Below are 19,955 nucleotides of genomic sequence, written 5' to 3'. Positions count from 1 at the left end.
TTCATGGGCTCTTTCTCTTTCCTGGGCCATTATGAACCCTAGCTCTTTTCTTCTGCTTCTTCTCTCTTCCCTAAGGGTCCTCCAGAAATGAAGTAAATAATTTATATTTTAGCATTGATGAGAATTACAATGTACTATAATTTAAATAGAAAGATTATAGGCAGGAAGAAAGTGCAGTTTAAATATTAACTTGATTTTTCTCTCTCAGAAAAAGGTAATGGGGGAAAGAGAGCCTAAGGGAACATACGACTACCCTTGCCTTCTGAAGCTTATGGATAAGCTAAGAGTATAAAGCCACGAACAGTAAATCCTGGAGGAAATAGTCTTTTGTTAGCAGAAAAACTCCTTTTTAGGGGGAGGAGGGAGTAAAGTCAAATCTTGATATGATTTTATATAAACAGGCAAGGACTGAATTTCTTTGTGTAGTAAGGTAGGAAAGATGTCTTATTTTGTAGAGCTGAGTGGTAGGTAAATGTGTATTCACTTTATTATTCATAAATATATCTGTAAACACATTATATTTTGATTTATAAAAAAATTCATTAAAAAAAACTGAGCCATTTTTCCCAAACATTAAAAACATCTGAAAGCTAAAAGAAAAATATTCCAATAAATCCTATTTAGGTCCATTTTTTAAATTAGATGTGTTGTTAAGGGGCAGCTGGGTGGCTCAGTCAGTTGAGCACCCAACTCTTGGTTTGGGCTCAGGTCATGATCTCAGAGTCCGGAGATCCAGCATGGAGCTGGGTTTAGTGCTCAGCAGGGAGTCTGCTGGACATTCTTTCCCCCTCTCCTTCTCCCCTTGCCCTGACTCCTGCTCGCGCTCGCTATTAAAAAGAAAGACAGAAAAAAATGCATTAAGAATATAGAAAAATGGCTGCAAAAGATAGTTTGCTCCGTGGGTCTCTCTTTTTGTTCATGCAGAAAGGAACAGCTCAGGGCAAGTTTCATGTCTTAGTGGACCCTGGCCTGCGTTCAGGGGTGAAGGACTTTGAGTTCTAGTACATACTCAGAAGATAAGAAATGATGACCTTGAGAAAGGCATTTCTCTGAAATTTATCTGTGAAGCAGGGATTACATTTTCAAACTGGAAGGTTTACCAAATTCAAACTCGTATTTTATAGACCAAGAAATCGAAGGCCAGATTATGAAAGAACTTGATCGAGGACACGGATGTTCTTATCACAAGGCCTCAGGGGCAGCTCAGGGCCTAAGCTTCCGGGGGTCTAGCCCCGAATGGGCCTGACGGAAGCACCTGCCCAGTCTACCCGTCAGACTTCTGCGGGGTCCAATGTGAGTGAAATGTAAAACACCTCAAGGACGAGGAAGTTCCGGGGCCCTGAGGGCAGAGTTGTTCCTTCTCGCCTAAGTGAAAAGTTGTTACTTTTGACCTAAGGTGGGTTGCATATGCTAGATCTACTTGTTTCTTTTCTCTGACAATTTCCCCCTTCTATTTTTGGAATTCAGTCAGTATTAAGGCTTGTTTCAGAGCTGAAGCAGGTCACATTTCTCTGGTCAACAGTGCCATCTGGTGGACACCTAAAAGATCTCTGTAGTCGCTTATAAAGGAAAGTTTCGGATCACAAGGGTCTTCCAGAAGCCTCAGGCCGCAAGTGCAGGTTAAACATGAGTTGTTTAGTTAAACAACTAGGTCCTTACCATGTGTGGGAGCTCAAGAAAACAGGAAGAGGATTATAAAATAAGCTTTAGTATATCTAATTTATGTAATAAATTAAAGGCATAGTTTATCCTTTCCTTCCCCTTTACTCTTGTCAGTACTGAAGCAGATAGCCGAAGAAGAGGCAACTTTGGAAAAATAAAAACAGAACAAAACAGCCGCAGCAACAATAACGAAAGGAAATCCCTGTTAATATCTAGTTTTGAGGTTCAAAAAGCCTAAACACCTGTGGCAATAAAGAGGATTCAGACAAAAATGTGAAGGAATGATCCAGATCCAGACAGGGAATCATGTCTCGGGTGGGAGAGAGGGGTGGGGGAGCTTGGGGGGGGGGCTTCATCGGCGTCATGGTCTCACGGCTTCCAGGGACACAGACTCAGTCAGAGGGTGACCCCCTCACGTGTCTCAGGACGTGATACTGGGAGAGCTTTGTAGAGATTCTTTCTCACTAGCAGTTAAGGAAGCAGTTTTTCCGGTGTTCACAGAAGCAACTGAGACCACGCACCTGAAAGGTCAGGGAACCAGGTCTGTAAGGACAGTGACCTTGGCTATTCCAGTGAACGTGAACATGGACTGATGACATCAGAGATGAGCTGGTCCCTCCTTTCTCCCTCTCCATCACAATGGTACTAAATACACTGTGATGGTGAATTTTATGTGTCAACTTGGCCAGGTCACTGTACCCAGATATTTGGTTAAACGTTATTCTAGACATTACTTGAAGGTGTTCTTTATTTTTTCTTTTTTTTAAATTTCAATGCAATTAGCCAACATATAATATATCATTAGTTTCAGAGGTAGAATTCAATAATTCATCCTATTGCATAAAACACCCAATGCTCATCACATCCCAAGCCCTCCTTAATGCCCATCACCCAATTACCTGATCCCCCCACCTACCTCCCCTCCAGCAACCCTCAGTTTGTTTCCTAGAATTAAGAGTCCCTCATGGTGGGGTGCCTGGGTAGCACAGTCGTTAAGCGTCTGCCTTTGGCTCAGGGCGTGATCCCTGCGTTCTGGGATCGAGCCCCACATCAGGCTCCTCCGCTGGGAGCCTGCTTCTTCCTCTCGCACTCCCCCTGCTTGTGTTCCCTCTCTCGCTGGCTGTCTCTCTGTCAAATAAATAAATAAAATCTTTAAAAAAAAAAAAAAAGAGTCTCTCGTGGTAACATTTAAGTCAGTAGACTGTGGGGTAAAATAGACTATCTTCCATAATGTGGGTGGGCCTCATCCAATCAGTTGAAGGCCTTAATAGAAAAAGGCTGAAGTTCCCAGAAGAAAGGCAATTCTGCCAACAGACTTCTTTCAGAGCCAGACTAGACACTGTGCCCTGGGTCTCCATCCTGCCAGCCTACTCTGCAAGATTTTGAACTTGCACCCCATGATCACATGAGCCAATTCCTAAAAATAAACATCTCTCTCCATATAGAGATAGAGAAACACATATACCTGTACACACACACACACACACACCCTGTTGTCCTATTGGTTCCCAGAGATTAGACAACTCAGGATAAAGTATACATACATGATAGTGGAAAAGACTAACTGATGGTAAAATCCTGTTATTCCTACTGGAATAGAAGATCTAAATAGGATTAAGTTGTTATACAGAAAAAAATTGTTGTACATTTGTTTATACACCGAGGTGCATATCTGCTGCCTCCATAGGAAAGGAGAGTCACAGCGGAAATGTGCATCTATGCTTGTGTGAGAGAATCCAGGGAAGAACTGTCAAGCTCTGTTACTTTTGCTCTTCTTTTGTAGCCCTGACTTATCAGACTCATTGGCAGTATTGCTTGCAAAAACTGCCTAAATGTCATTTCTCATTAAAGGAAATATATAATGCAAAACTAATATATAAGTTTCTAATAATTAAACCAAAAATTGTCTTTAACTGCATGTCAGAGTGACTAAATATATCTTAATTCATCTCAAACTGCAAACCTTTAGGGTGTATTGTTACCAGATATAGGAGATCTGTTTTTGTTTTTGTTTTTGTTTTTGTTTTAGGAGAACTGTTTTTTAATGAGAGAATAAGCCAGTTATGACTTTGATATGAAAATTCTCATTTGAGACAAAGTTGCTTTATTCTTCCCACATGGCTGTTGATTCATATAAGAACAAGTAATATTTTGCCAACAATTTTTAATGCATCTGTGCTTTATTTTTAGGTTTCATATTATAAAAATCATCTTGCTATCTTTACTTTGATTTGTTTGTTACCAGTTTTTTTTCATTAATTTTTGACACAACTCAGAAAATTTTTTCCAAAGTAAAATGTTTTCAGTTTATTTTAAAAATATTCTCTCACTGATAATTCAAAGACATTTACCCTAAATGCATGTTTAATTTATATGTGGGTCATGCATCTATCAGAGAATAGCTTATATTAGCTTTTAAAACAGAAAATATCTATATCAGCAAGATATAGCCCATGAGAGATATACTGTCATTTTGATATAATGCACCCGTTTGCTGCATCTATCTGGGAATAAACAGAGTGAATAGATTTGGCCTGTGGAACGTCTGAGCAGTGAGTTACCTAAAGAAACAGGTCAATAGCAATACTCGAGCTATTGTGACAAAAGTCACAACCTAGACTGACGGAGGTTGTAAAGGGTCTCAGGGATCTCTCTGCCAGAGGTAACGTAATACATCTTAACACTTCACAAGTATTGGATGAGATTCTTTTGAAATATTTTACTAGAGAAAACTTTAGAAAACATTTTTCTTTTCATCTACTGAGAAAGATGACAGGATAATATATTATCTCAGGGGTTGAATAACAGTAAAATTTTTAAAGCATTTTCATACGCTTTATACTTATGCCCATCCATCCTGATATCCAGAAGTCTTCAGAGTGTGTTCCTCAAAAAAAAAAAAAGATAAAAAGATTTAAAAAAAATGAAGATAACTTACTTTTATCTAGATCTATAAAAATCGTAATTTTATTTTATTTTATTTTTTAAGATTTTATTTATTTATTTAACAGAGAGAGAGACAGACAGCCAGCGAGAGAGGGAACACAGGCAGGGGGAGTGGAGAGGAAGAAGCAGTCTCCCAGCGGAGGAGCCTGCTGTGGGGCTCGATCCCAGAACGCCGGGATCACACCCTGAGCCGAAGGCAGACACTTAACGACTGAGCCACCTAGGCGCCCCCAAAATAGTAATTTTAGGTTTGACATCCATATGAAATAAGTGCCCAGTAATCAAATATGCAGTGAAAGAGACGGGACATTTTGAAAATGTAAATGGTTTTATTGTTTTACATTTTCGGAAAGCTCTTTTGGTCTTCTTTTTAGTTACCTTTGTGCTATTTAATTTCCTTGAGGTCTAGAGCATTTCAGTTCCATTACTGGATCTGCCACAGAAGCTAGCAGAGCCTTACCTCAGTCTGTCCCCAGCTGAGGGTCATAACAGTTCTCGGGTTTCTCTCCTCACTCGGAGTGGCTTAGAAGTTAAGACTAGTGCTGGACTGGTTTGTGGAACCCTCCTCACTACAGTACAAATTGTCTTTCGTCAATGCCCAAGGCAAAATAATGACCAGACCACCTAGTCTCAAAATGTAACCTTTGTTTTGCTATACTTGAACAGAAAGGGTGTGTTCCGGAAGATACCATATACCTCTATAATTGGTATCTGGACATTAGTGTCTGTGCTCCAATGATGTCTGCTAGGTCCTGTGTTGTTGTTGTTTTTTTCCTCCAATTGATAATTTGCAGTCATATGAACACTTTGTTTCTGTTTTTGTTGTAGTTTTTTTTTTTTCCCACTGTCCGTAAATGAGGTCAAAGAAGAACTTGCCAACGCTAGGTGGTCCTTTGCTGAACTCTTCAATGGTAACTGTTTTAGCTACATAAATGTTCAACAAAAGAACACTTCTATTAAAGACTCATTTAAATTACTAGCAAAGGGTTACCTTCAGCTAGAGAAGAGATAACGAAGTGAAGAAAGACAAGCTTTAATTGTAAACTAACTCACGGGGTGGGGGGGGGGGGGGGTCTGCTTTCTCACTAGGTAGGGGATGGACACACCACTGCCTTCCCAGGCTATTTCTTCAATGACTAGCTGAGCCAATGAAGGAGAGGAAAGAAAAGAATTGTTTTAAAATAAATAACATCTAGGGAGTCTCAGGCCTGTCTTCATGGATCTTTCCCATTATTCTGGTCCTTATAACACGTCTTCCATCCCTACCCCCTCATTCTAAAGCAAGGCTGAAGGATTAGAAGTCTTCTCCTTCACCTCTAACATGCAGAGAAGGACTCATCAGGGTCAGAGGGGATGGGGCACAACTTTGGCCAGTTGCTTCCCTCAAGCTGCCCCTTAAAGCTGATCCCACATTGAGAAGGAAAGTACTGAGTTGGATATATGACAAGGTTACTGGAGGAGGGAATAAAGGAAGAAAGCATTTCCAGAATTGAGAACTGTTTTCGGGTTCTGTGATGCTCATTCAAGCATTGGCTCCTCATTCTGAAGAGAAAACACGGAGACCAGATCAAATTAGTAAAGGTGAACCTCGGGCCCCTCAGAATGCTCACAATGTGAACTTGCTGCAATTGTCTAAACGTGCTTGTGAACTTGGAGGTAGGGCTGTGTGTCCAGTGCATTTTGGGGCATTATTTTATCAATGGAAACAACCTTTGCATATGTTTTATTGGTGCACAGCTGTGACTGGGGGGCACACACTGAAACCAGAAACCAAGTAATGTAAGTTAATTCACCTCATTCCTGATGAACACTGTCTGAGGAGCTGAGAAGGATGCAAAGAAATATGAGTGAAGATTAAAAGTCTTGAGGAAATGAGCAAAATGTTCTAAAATGGGTAAATTGAATAATTCCACAACACTACTGTGGGGTAGGAGTGATGGTATCGAGAGCAGTGGGTGCATTTGAAAATGCCATGGTAGAAGGAGTAACAAATCATTCCTAAGAGTGCACAAGACATTTTCAGGATGCTTTCAATATGGAAACAATTCCTTTTCTGCCAAAAAACATAAATCTACATAAAATTTCTCACCAGACTTACAGATATCTACAGCATATATTTTAAGAGAACACATTGAAAGAGGATGAGCTTTATATAATATTTTTTAATCAACCAAGATACATATGTAACAGCTTACTCAATGAGAAAATTTGGATCTCAGATATTGGGGGGTTTGGGGGGGGGTCTCAGATATTTCTTTATCAATTGTTTCATTTATTTATTACTCTATCACCAATTTATTTATTTTAAGTCTTAGTGCTACCACTTAAAATTTACTCCCTGCTTTTGGTCTTCAGTATTAGATTTTTCACTTTCCTTTGGGGGCACAACCCCTTTGTTGTGGGAAGGGCCCTTAGAGTGGCTTCTTGAAATGATAGGGACAAAAGGTAAGCCCTTGTCCTTTGTGGTGGTGGAGAGACGGGAAATTTTTTTCTCAATGTTCCCATCAGCTGTGCTAGAGGATCCCTGAGGGAGATGGACCCTGGCACTAACCTGCCCCCATGGCCTGGTTACGGCTCTGAAACCAGACTCAGCCCTAGTGCTGGAGCTCTCCCAGGTCAGCCTTTGCAGGCAGTGGGTTTCCTGGCATGGCTGAATCCTTCTGCTCTCTCCAGTGGAAACAGAAGATGAGCCACAAAGAAGACTGATTTTTGGACCTTGTGGATCTTGGAAATGTGGGCAATGGGAAGCCCTATTAAAAATTCCTTGTACTTTTAACAATAAAGGAAATAAGGTCTTGTCCTGTACTCCAAGTTAGTAAAAAAGAACATACTGGTTACAGAGCTTCACATGTACCAGAGTTGATTGCAAAACAATTTGGAACATGAAATAGTAGTAACTATCATGTGTGTGATGCTTGGCTAAAGCAACCTGCCTTCTAAATTTTTTTTTTTAAGATTTTATTTATTTATTTGACAGAGAGAGAGACAGCCAGCGAGAGAGGGAACACAAGCAGGGGGAGTGGGAGAGGAAGAAGCAGGCCTCAGCAGAGGAGCCTGATGCAGGGCTCAATCCCAGAACGCCGGGATCATGCCCTGAGCCGAAGGCAGATGCTTAACGACTGAGCCCCCCAGGCACCCCCTAAATTTTTTATATTCGTTTCTGAGTGTATGCCTGGGGAAATTTCTGAAAGCTAATCGCTGAGATATTAAAATTGGTGATGTCTGGGAGGTAGGATGCAGGGTGATTTTTACTTCATAGTATTTTGCATTTGAGTTTTTTAAATGAGTATGCACAATTTATATAAAAAGAAATAAAGCCATTGTAAGCCTAGAAAGCAGCTTATCATTATGTTTAATATTATGAAAACAAAGAATTCCATATATAAAAAGCATATATGTTTCTATATGATATATGCGATGATCTCAGTTGATTGGACTTACCCCTTATTTACCTATGCATATTTACTTCATCCTCCCAACGATAGTATGACATGGAAAAAACATGGCAGGAGAGAGATGGAAAGGTCTGATGTGTTTGATGACTGTCTCTCCCCAGTGACTAGCCCTGTTCTTGATTGCTATTTCACTTGGTATGGATAAAAGGTCAGAAGCCACACCAGGAAATGAAGGAGGGTAGACTGGACGCAAAAGCAGAAACTCCTTGCCTTAAAATGGATTCAGCATATCTCCTCCGGTGACTGACGCCCAGCATCATCGTTAGTCAAAAACAGCATTGTGCTCAGCTAAGAGAAGATACATTTGCACTTCCTTTTCCCCATCAGCTGTATAAGTTAGGTTTGCAGATATATTTAAAGTTTAGTCTTTGTCATATCCAGGGTTTTGTTTAATTTAGAGGGATAAATAATCAAATGTTGACAGAAATGAGCAATGCTCCAATCAAAAATCTAATCTTTCTGGCCTTTGTTAAAGAAACATCAGGGAAAATTGATGACCATAAAGATTTATATTTATTAATCTAGGGGGATTTCTTCTAACTTTGGAATCATAATAGTTATTTGAATTATGGCTGGATAATAGAGACTACTGAATCAGGGAGTTCCCTTATGGTTAACACTCATTAATCATTTTTATAATTAAAATATATTTCTGACTCAGTCTACTTTTCATATTTAAAAAATATCTATCAGAATGAACCTTTCCAGATACCCAATATGGAAAGTTCTTTTTTTTTAAGTGATTAAAGAATAACAAAACTTTAATTTTTTTCTTAAAAAAAGAATGGTGGAGAAAAGGGTAAGTCCAATCAACTGAGCATCATCACATATATCATAGAGAGAGAGAAATATTTACGCTTTATAAGTACAGAATTTTTTATTTTCTTAATAGTAAACATGATAATAAACTGTTTTATAGACTTCCAATGGTCTTATTTCTATTTACATAAATTGTGTGTACTCATTAAAAAACTCAAAAGCAAAATACTATAAAGTAAAAATCGCCCTGCATCCTACTTCCCAGACATTACCAAGTTTAATATCTTAGTAACTACCTGTCAGGAATTTCCCCAGGCACACACTCAGAAACAAATCTTGCTCACATAAACACGAAATTTACGTACTCATATGCTATTGTGGAAATAATCGAAGACTACCCAAATGAGACCAAACAAGTTATTTATTCAGAGCTTGCTGTAGCAAGGGATTCAACCACCATCACTTGCATTTGGCAGAGACTCAAAGGCAGACAGAGATGTGAAATGCCTTATTTGGGGAAGAGAAAGTTTCAGGTGTGCTCTGATGGGGATTGACTGGCAAGAGGAAGGGGGCGGGGCTATGGGCTAACTAGAGGCAGGGCATGTTATGTGATTGGTTAGGGGAACATGTTTTGCCTTCTCTGGAAGGTTCAGAGTTGGAAGTGCGGGTGAAAAATAGAAAATCTGGCAGTCGTTCGCCAAGCCCTCCCTGTTCTGGGTTTTTGGCTGCAGAAGTGTGGTTTGGCTGCTCGGCGGGCAGAAGCTTTCTTAGACTCAGAGGTTGAAAGTCAGAATTCTATTGTCCTATAGGGTCTGGCCATTGTCTATTCCTATATTAAGTTTATTATTCATGATTTGGATTTCACTTAAATTTTTCTCCTTTAACAATAGGTTCAATTAATATTCTCTGATAACATTATTATTAATGGCTAAATATCATTTTATTTTATAGATGTGTTATACTCTGTTACCTATCATAGATACGTCATAATATAATACCAGTCCTCTTTTTAATGTCACTTAAAGCATTTCCAATTGCCTGTATTTTAACAATGATGAAATAGCTTCTTAGAAGATAGTTACTTTACATTTTTCCATTTATATTTTAAATATAAATTTCCATACACTTACATGTATGAAATCTGAATATAGAATGGTCAACTGTTCTCGAATTAAAATGTTTATTAATTCCCTACATGGATGGAAGTGACAGATATTATTGATGCAGTCACTAAAAAAGATTGCTAATCCTACAGATGGTAAATGTTCATCTACTTCTGAGGTTGACTATCTCAGGTTTTTGTTGACCATTTGTACTTATTCTTTTCTCAAGTGTGAGCTCATGTTATTTGCCCATATTTTGTTGGTATAATCTACTTTCCTTTTGATTTATGTGCTTTTTTTCATATTGTGAATTTTTTCCAATTTCTCATTACTCTTCTAATTTTTAAATGGTGTTGTGCTTTGTTTTTATGATGTACAGTGCTTACTGTAATGGTATTTGGAAAGTTGCTAAGATTTTATGCCTACATATTAAGGGCGAAGGCCAGATGGCACTGTTTTCTTTAGAGATAGTGAAGACCATCAGATCTAAAATGCTGACCTTCTTTTTTATTGTTGGCATTGGAAAATAAACTCATTAAAAAAAAAAGAAAAAACAGAGGAAGAATATTTTCCAAATCACTCCATATTTTACTTCTATTTTTACTTTAATAATAAATATCCCAATACTTAGGTAATGCTGTATCACCTACCCACACAGGCTATATAGTCTTTGATGTACTCAACTTCTGGCATCTTCTTAGTTTAATTTATAATCCTTAACTTATAATTATATAAACCAGGTGAACACTAACCCCTCTGGCTTTCTTTTCCACTCTTGCTGAGAGGATCTTAATTAGCTACTTAACTTAAATCCAGGTATAGACTATTGGACAGCCTTCTGTTAATGAGCTCTGAGTGACCAGGGCCAGGGGTCCTTCCTCTGATGGGAAGGTCTCCAGCAGAGCTGAGTGTCCTTATTCTCTATCCACAATAGACCCACTCTAAATTCTCTTCAATCTGATAACTAACAACTTCCCACAAGGGTCTCAGCAGTTTCAATATTGGCTATAAATTGGAATTATCTATGGAGTGTATAAAAATTTCCCTGATCTCCTCATTCCATTACCAGAAACACTAATCTAATTGATCTAAAGGGACCCCAGTATCAGTACATTTCCAAAAAAATCTCCACAGGTGACTCAAATGTTCATCTAGCACTAAAATTCACATCATATATTAACTCATTTTTCCCTTACCTTTTATCAGTCTGCCTTATATATTATACAATTTATCTTCCACAACATACCTGCCAATTTACAATGATTCTAGAATGAGATAGCTTGTTAACTATGTCTACTTTTTAAAATATTCTTTTGAGTAATTTTTAAAATCAAATGAAAATAGCTTATAATGATTAAGCAAACAGTTTTCCTTCAATATTCAAGTCATATAGTAGGACTTGATTAACTCAACATTCACAGTCTTATACTCAGAAATATTCATAAATATTATATCTAAAAGGGATCCTAGATGTCATCTAATTATACTATCCCATTTTACATATAATGAATCTGAGATTCAGAATTAATAAAGTGATTTTTCATCATGCTAACCAGCCATTAAGTGTTAGATTTTGGCCTATAACAATCAATATTGTACTATATTAGTTCTCAAACACAGTGTAAGAAAAGAGTCCAAAACTTAGTAACAACAACAACAAACCCCACACACATGTATAATCTCATGCATGTCATATAGTTTCTTTGGGTCATGAACTCGGGAGTGACATAGCTAGTTATTTCTGCTGCATTGCACTTCATGAGGTTGAAATCAAGATGTTGTTCAGGGCTGTAATCATTTGAAAGCTCAACTGGGGCTGGAGGAGCTGCTTCCAAGCTCACTCACATGGCTGCTGCCAGAAGGTTTCGGGTCCTTAGCACAAGGATCTTTCATAGTGCTGATTTAGTATCCTCATGACTTGGTAGCTGGCTTACCACCGGAGCTCATGATCTAAGAGAGTAAAATAGGATCTACAACCTATTGTTTTTTTTTCTTTTTAAAGATTTTATTTATTTATTTGACAGAGATAGAGACAGCCAGCGAGAGAGGGAACACAAGCAGGGGGAGTGGGAGAGGAAGAAACAGGCTCATAGCGGAGGAGCCTGATGTGGGGCTCGATCCCATAACGCCGGGATCACGCCCTGAGCCGAAGGCAGACGCTTAAGCGCTGTGCCACCCAGGCGCCCCTACAACCTATTGTTGAAATAGCTTTGAAAGCCATACTCCATCCTATTTGCAATATCCTATTAGTGACACAAGACATTTCTATTCAGTGTAGGAGAGGAGTACACTAGGGCATGAATATCAAGAAGTGATACTCCAGTGGGAGCCATCTTGGAAGTTTTGTAGCACAGGGATCTTGGCATATCAGACAATTCTACCTCATAAGTAATCATAAATTTTAGGTCTTTGGCAGTACTTTATAATTCAGTTAAGTTTTGCCATCAATAATATGACATTTCATGTCTTATTATCACTTGATATTTCATTATTTGACAATGTGTCATCTAGTAACAAGTTGAAAAATAAAGCTTAAAAATATAGTTTTAATAGTTTGTGATGCTTTAACAAAATCTGCCTTGATCTCAATTGACATTTTTGGCATTTACCTTAAAAAGATCATTTTTTTTCAGCAACCTGAGAATTCTAAATTTAAATTTTTATTTTTCTAATTTAAAAGCATTTTTAAAAGTTTGTCTCCTCAAAAGAGATATGCAATCTTTTCTATCCACAATAAGTAAGATTATTTTTCTCATTGATCAGGATACCTGATCTATATCAGTACATCACCTACATTCTAGAGATCAATCAATTCTCATGTTTGAGATGGTTACGAACTTCAGGAATGAAGCAAGATGTGTATTACCAGGGGTTTTTTAAATGTTAAAAAGAACATTAACATTTAAAAAATTGGGGATAGAACAACAATATTCTAGTCAAAATTTACTTTAAAGAATAAAGCAGTGATATTTAAAATCAGCCCTTAAGTAATGTATAATTTCAAGAAAGATGAAATTTACAATATTGATAGAATCACTTATTTCTCTTATCCCTTACCACTAAAAATATCTGCTATGCCTGAAAAATAAATGTAAGGAATTACACAAGTGAATGTCTTATTACTGAATATAATCACTAACAGCTTATTGAAATAGGACCTTAATAACTACTCTTGTAATTTTAAGATATATTAAATTACTCAAGTAATTGTAAGCTAATGGTTATAGACATTATGTTATTACTAAAAGTAAGACAGAAGTAAGGACTCTCCAGCTATTGAAACAAAATCGACCCTCTGATGAGTTTAATATAGTTTATTATGAATTTAATACAGTTTATTATTTTCACATACTAAAATGATGCATAGCTTTAACTGACTTTAATGGCAAAATCCTTAAAAACTCCGGGGTCAGTATATCTTTATAAGAAGGGATGATGGAGGTGTGTCTGTCTGTGAGATGTTTCTCAATGTGTTTTTATCCCAGTTTCTGAATCTCTCTGAGCCTTGCCATGCCTCTCTTCAGGGACTACTTTTAGCTATTCATTAATTAACAGTCTAGTTCATCCCAAAAAGTCCCTAAGGTAAGCAAGTATTGCATTCATACGTACGGTTTATATGGATGTGTGTATGGGGTGGTGCTCTCCATGTGCCCAACTTTAATGAATTTGCCTCTGTTCTTCTTGGTCTACATTCTCTGGGACTATCTGTGGCTTTCTGGATTAAACCACTTATTTTTATGCATTGTTATTATATCTCATCTCATTCCCAAGAAGATTTGAGGCAGCTGCATTACACTATATGCCCAACTTTCTCTATGTCATGTATGTCTCTACTCCTGTATCTCTGCTTTTGCCTTTCTCTCTCTTCTTCCTGCTTCATTCCAGGACACAAATAACCCTGTATTTAACCATCGGTTCTTTTTTTTTTTTTTTTAATAATCTTTATTAAAAACCTTTCTCTTGGGGGCGCCTGGGTGGCTCAGTCGTTAAGCGTCTGCCTTCAGCTCAGGGCATGATCCCGGCGTTCTGGGATCGAGCCCCACATCAGACTCCTCCACTGGGAGCCTGCTTCTTCCTCTCCCACTCCCTCTGCTTGTGTTCTCTCTCTCGCTGGCTGTCTCTATCTCTGTCGAATAAATAAATAAAATCTTTAAAAACAAGAACAAAAACAAACCAAAAAAACCCCTTTATCTCATTGTTCATCCTATGAACTTCCATATAGTCTCATCATCAGTTCTGCCATTTGTTTCCAAAAATCTGACTACAATTTTAGTGACTGCAGGGCACTTTAGCACCCCCACCGAATCTCAAATATATCACAACCAAACTTTGCAGAAGTATGCTTCTTAAATTTCAGATCACAGCTCTGGTCCCCAAGCTATTCAAAGATCTATCGCTGAAGTTGAGGGGTAAGTCTTTTTCTAGAGCAGACCCATCACTGGAGCTGTTAGTTTATGGGTCATGCCCTTGCTCATTACCATTTAATGAGTACAGGGAAAAATGGGTAGTCATCACAGGTGCTCGTCAGATTGATCAAAATTCTCTTTTGTGAACTATGGAAATAAGATTTCTGAAAATAAAAGATGAGGGGAAAGTGGTTAATATTTTTAAAGACACCTTGGGCTTCAATCTCTTATCCCTACTGAATTACTCTTGTTTATGGGTAGCATTTTGTGATAGATTAAAGATAGCCGTAAATTTGGGGGCATTTCTTTCATGGAAAAGTAGATTCTAAATTTCTCCTTAAATCTGGCTTGGCCTTAGTGACTCACTTGACCAATAGAACACAGTGGAAGTGAAAAGATGAGATTTCTGAGGCTAAGATATAAGTAGCCTTTCAGTTTCCTCCTGTCTTTTTTTGGAATATTGTCTCTGAAAGCCCTGTGCCACTTTGTAAGAAGTTAGACTACCCAGAGTCCACCACGTTGGAGAGGTCATGTTCTGGAAAACCATCCTAGCTGAACCCTGCTTTCCAGTCTCCCTACCAAGGTTCAGGACATGTGAATTAAGCCATATTGGGCCCTTCAGTCTAGCCCATCTGCCAGTTGAATACTAATGAGCAATCACCATAAATTGATGCACCTAAAATAGAAGAATCGGCCAACTGAACATGCCTAAATTCCTGACACAGACATGAGATATAATAAAATGGTTGTTTTAAGTCAACTAAATTTCACGGTTGTTTATTTCATGAAAGTATGTTGCTGGAGCACCTTAATATCCTACTTAGGCTCTCCCCATCCCTGACTTGCAAGTGAAATTTCAAATCCTTTTTTGATTTCCAAATAACATGAGCATCCAACATTGAAATATCTAATTTTCCTTCCTATGTACAATCCTGGTGGAAAGGTGGGGTGGAACGACACCTGGGTGGCTCAGTTGGTTAACAGTCTGCCTTCGGCTCAGGTCATGATCCCAGGCTCCTGGGATCGAGTCCCACATGAGGCTCCCTGCTCAGCGGGGAGCCTGCTTCTCCCTCTGCCTGCCACTCCCCCACTTGTGCTCTGTCCCTCTTTCTCTCTCCCTGACAAATAAAGTGAAAATTGTTTAAAAAAAAAAAAAGGAAAGGTGGGATGGAGAAGGAGAGAGAAGGGAGATAGCTATCAATCCACTATAGACACCAGACATAGTTTATGTGTATGATTTTTTTTCAGCACCAAATTCTATGAAAAATCTACTTGATTCTACTGAGATATTTGAGGGCTACATTTAACCTATCAATCTCTCTATGACTATATCTCCTTATGATCAATTCTTGTTGCTTTGGGCCTATGTATTAACTAGGTTCCTTCTAGTTATCAAGTAACAATTCTATACTTAGAAGCAAACTGAAAAAAAATTACTATACTGAGTTTCATACAATATAGACAATAAATATTTGCTTATTGATTGACTTAATCTTTAGCACAAAAATCTCTTTCAGCAGGTCCTCATTTCCTTATGTCTGTGTGTCAGGAGTAGAGCCACAGAACATAAGGGTAGTTGTGGTAAATGAAAACAAGAGGGTTCTGCCTTGTTCTATTACCAGAGATCACTCCTGTTACTGAACGTTAGATAATTTCAACAAAGGAATCCCTGAGAGGTTGCTTTTCAAATATGGCACCTTTTTTTTTTTTAATTACTGACAACAGAAAGAAAAATAGCTAGAGGCAACAGCCATGGTAGAGCACAGTTCAGGGGATGACTCTCTTCACATCTAATAAACCCTAATGGAAAATATATGCATTTCTCCAGGAATGTACATATGTACATATTGTGGGAAAATTCCTTTCCCCTTGGAGCCCCATATTCCCAGGACACTTACAGAGATACATCCAAGAGTACCATTCACATATATTATTTCATGAAGCTGTGCTCCAGAGAGTGGCATTCACACAGACATTAAATGGAGCCCCCTGGAATTGTGCAAGCCCAAAATACTTCCTCCAGTTACCTTCTCCCTATGTGACTTTCTCCTTCCCATCCTCTTCCATCTACTCCTCATTACCTTCTGAGGTAATAGATTGGGGTGTTTTTTTCTTATTGAAAGCACCAGAAGAGTCAATATTTTGGGAAATGCAGTTTTCAGTGTAAAGCATGTTAGCTACCATTTACCTAGTGTAGGCTGAGAGTCGGGGGGCAGGGAGGGGAATCCAGAGCTTCTAGCTTCAGGAATTACTTTAGCCAGTTGAGTTGAGCAACTTGTGACTTCCTTTTTTTCTCTGTGAAGCTTACCCACAATGAGAAATATTTAACCGAAGGTTACACATGTGGAGGCATTCTCCTGGAGAAAAGCAAATAATGGAGTCCACACCCCCCATGTTGTTAGTATCATTTTATGGCTGCTTTTTCATCTCAGATTTGGGATTAGAAAGAAACCTCAGCCATCAGGGAACCTAACTAGTATTGGGATAAGAAATTAGAGGAATCCATTTAGCCACTGCTAAAGCTTGGCTCATACTGAACCTGCCTCTCCATTGCATGATGCCAAAACAAAATGCCAGAAACAACTACCTTCCGTTCCAGGACCGGCAACGTCCCCCAACAGCAACTAGTTGCTGGGAGGGCCTCAAAGTCATCAGACTCCGAACTCTACTTGTACGAATATGAGAAGATGGTGAGGTAGGTGGAAGGTAAGATATCACACACACACACACACACACACACACACACTGGATTTGTTCTATTTTCCCCACTCCGTCCTCGGACAACTGAAGTAAACATTGAGTGTATTTAAGATCAAAGAGTAATATTCATTGATTCTGTCCAGGTACTATATCAGGCAGTACAATATCCTACTACATCCTGATTTCCTCTAGTTTCACGCTAAATTTTAATGCCCGTGGAGTCACTGCAACCACATTGCTGAGGGCTTCTATTCCTTAATCACATGCTACAGCTCTAAGTTGGGCTATTACTTTCTCCATTTTTCTGCCTCCACCTAAGATAATGACTCATCTGGTGATACAGAAGCACTCTGGCTACAGCCTTAGAGTATTGAGTGCATCTCCAACGAGGGTAGGCCCACACATTTAGAGTATCAGGTTACCCCAATCTCTTTCACAGGGCATTTTATTGACTTGAGAATAGGGCAGACAAGAAAAACTAGATCTACATGCTAATTCCTGTCACTATAAATAATACTTAAACCACCGTCTGCCTGTGCAGAGATTCACTGTCAGGCATTGGTGAGAACGTATACGGTCAGATTTCGCAGTCCGTTTCTATGTGTACCACTGAGCCGTGCATGCAGGAGCCCTCCCGTCTGTAGTATTTTGCTATGGCAGTGAAGCAAATTAATACAGGGTCCAAGAAAGGGAAAATATTCCTTCTAAAGTTTAGGTCTTATAAATGTCTAATATTAAAAAAACAAGAGAGAAGTATACAACAGAAGTTTTACATTTTTGGTCCCAGTCAACCAGTTCCAAGAGAGGGACCAATGTCCTCATTGAGAGGAAAAGTTTCTTCCTCTGGAGACTATCGCAAGGTAATGCTGATGAGTCATAAATGCAATGTTTTACTTTTCCTCCTCTTTCCTCTCCTGGAAGGGACATATAAGAACACATCCTCTTCCTTTGATAAAACTTACCTAAAACACTTTATACCTCAAACTTAGACCCACAGCAGAAGCGTTTTCCAAGAGTGCAGGTTCTTGAGCAATTCGTACCCAACTTCCTACCCTATAATCCTAATAAAACCTCAGGGAAGCTTTTCAAAATTGACCACCACTTTTCAGGTAGCAAGATTTAATTATGTAAAATAGATGCTAAAATGTTAAACTTGAATTCTGGAATACTCATAGTCAATCTCCCTGGGAATAATTAAACCTTGGCTTTGTACAGAATTTCTCTATTGCTGCAAATTGAAAAGTTTTATTAAGTATAGATGAATCCTAAAAGCTTCTTATATTTTCACAATTCCATGCCCCTTAGCCATTGCTACTATTATTTTTAACTTTTTAAAGTCAATTTTAATAATGTTCACTCTTCTATTACTATTTGCCCTGTAACAAGGTGTGCATATTTTTCTTTGACGAATCTCTAAATCCAGAAAAGAAAGTATCTCTTTACAACTGCTTTAACATGGTAGTTTATTCTTGGAAAACCTCAAAGGCACGAGCTGCTGTTATCAACTGCCTCCAGTTAATGTCACCTCCTCCAGTCATAAGCCAACCTCTATGAAAATTGAGCATGTACAGGTCATAATCTTGGGGTCATGAGATTGAGCCCCACATTGGGCTATGCGCTCAGAGGGGAGTGTGCTGGAGATTCTCTGATTCTCTCTCTCCCTCTGCCCCTCCCCACCTTCTCTCTCAAATAAATAAATAAATCCGTAAAAAAAATTGAGCATGTGATCACCAAGCCCGTATCTCCTGAGGGGACAGGGACACTGGAATATCTATCTCTGGGATTATAAACTGCTTTTAGTTTTCCTCTTTTAGCAGAACAAATGGTGAACTTTGAATGATCTCATATACCTCCCCTCAGAACCAGGCTTTAAATTGGGTCATCATTAATTTAACAATTTGATAATACAGTATATAATAAATTGTAGTTTATATAAACTAGCCAACAATTGATATATATCGCCCTACCATTTCTTTCCCTCAGTGGGGGAATCTCATGCTTAACACTAAGCTTAGTTTTATCAGCATAACCAGTAAACTAAAATGAAAGTGGAAAGTCTAGCTGGTAATTTGAGTCCTGACAGGGAGTGATGTGTAGAATCGGTCATTGGTCACCTGTGGAGTATCTTCTGGCTTACAAGGTGCTAAGAAGAAAGACCCTAGTTACTGCCCACCTGGAAGTGTGTGCAGCTTCCTTCCAGAGGCTCATTGCTTTGTATGCCATAGCTTTGGACGTGGGAGGCCTTGGTAAAACCCCACGTGAAGCACTAGCAGCCAGCATGAGAGAGGAGGCTGCCTATTGTTATGATCCCAAGAGAGGAAGAGAGACTCTTAATGGAAAGATAAGAAGACATAAATCAAGTATTTTCTGAGATCCAGCACTACTTGTAAAGTGTATAGTCAAATAATTAATGTGCTGTCCACGATACCACTACAAATCTGCTTTTCTTTTATTATTCGATCCATTATTTGTTCCATTTCCTAAATTCAGAGGCAAAATTGGCAAGAGAGGGGTTTCTCATGAGACTATCCCATTTCTTAGGAGCTTTTAACATCATGTAGTTATCCCTGATCTGATAGCCAGGCTCTAAACATTATGTCATTCTCATTATTGTACTCTGAAATGCCCTATTAAATGCCTCCTCTCCTGCCTCAATATTTATAGCCTCCAAATAATTGTAGATTATCATGCTCTCCAAGTAGCCTAAAGTAACTGCTCGGATCTGACCTAACATCTTTCAGTAGTTGAGTGTAAATCACCTCCTTTGTCCATTAACTTTGAATGGATTTGGAAAACTATGAACTCACACAAGGCATAAAAATGAAGGAGATAGTCTGACATACCTAATTAGTCAAACATCTGTCTTTCAGTTTTAGTCTCTTTGCTTCCGGTAAAACTGAGAAGGAATTCATAACCACCTGGTG

Source organism: Ursus maritimus, unplaced genomic scaffold (genome assembly GCF_017311325.1).
Source record: "Ursus maritimus isolate PB19 unplaced genomic scaffold, ASM1731132v1 scaffold_2, whole genome shotgun sequence".
Lineage (NCBI taxonomy): Eukaryota > Metazoa > Chordata > Mammalia > Carnivora > Ursidae > Ursus > Ursus maritimus.
This window is presented reverse-complemented; position numbering follows the sequence as displayed.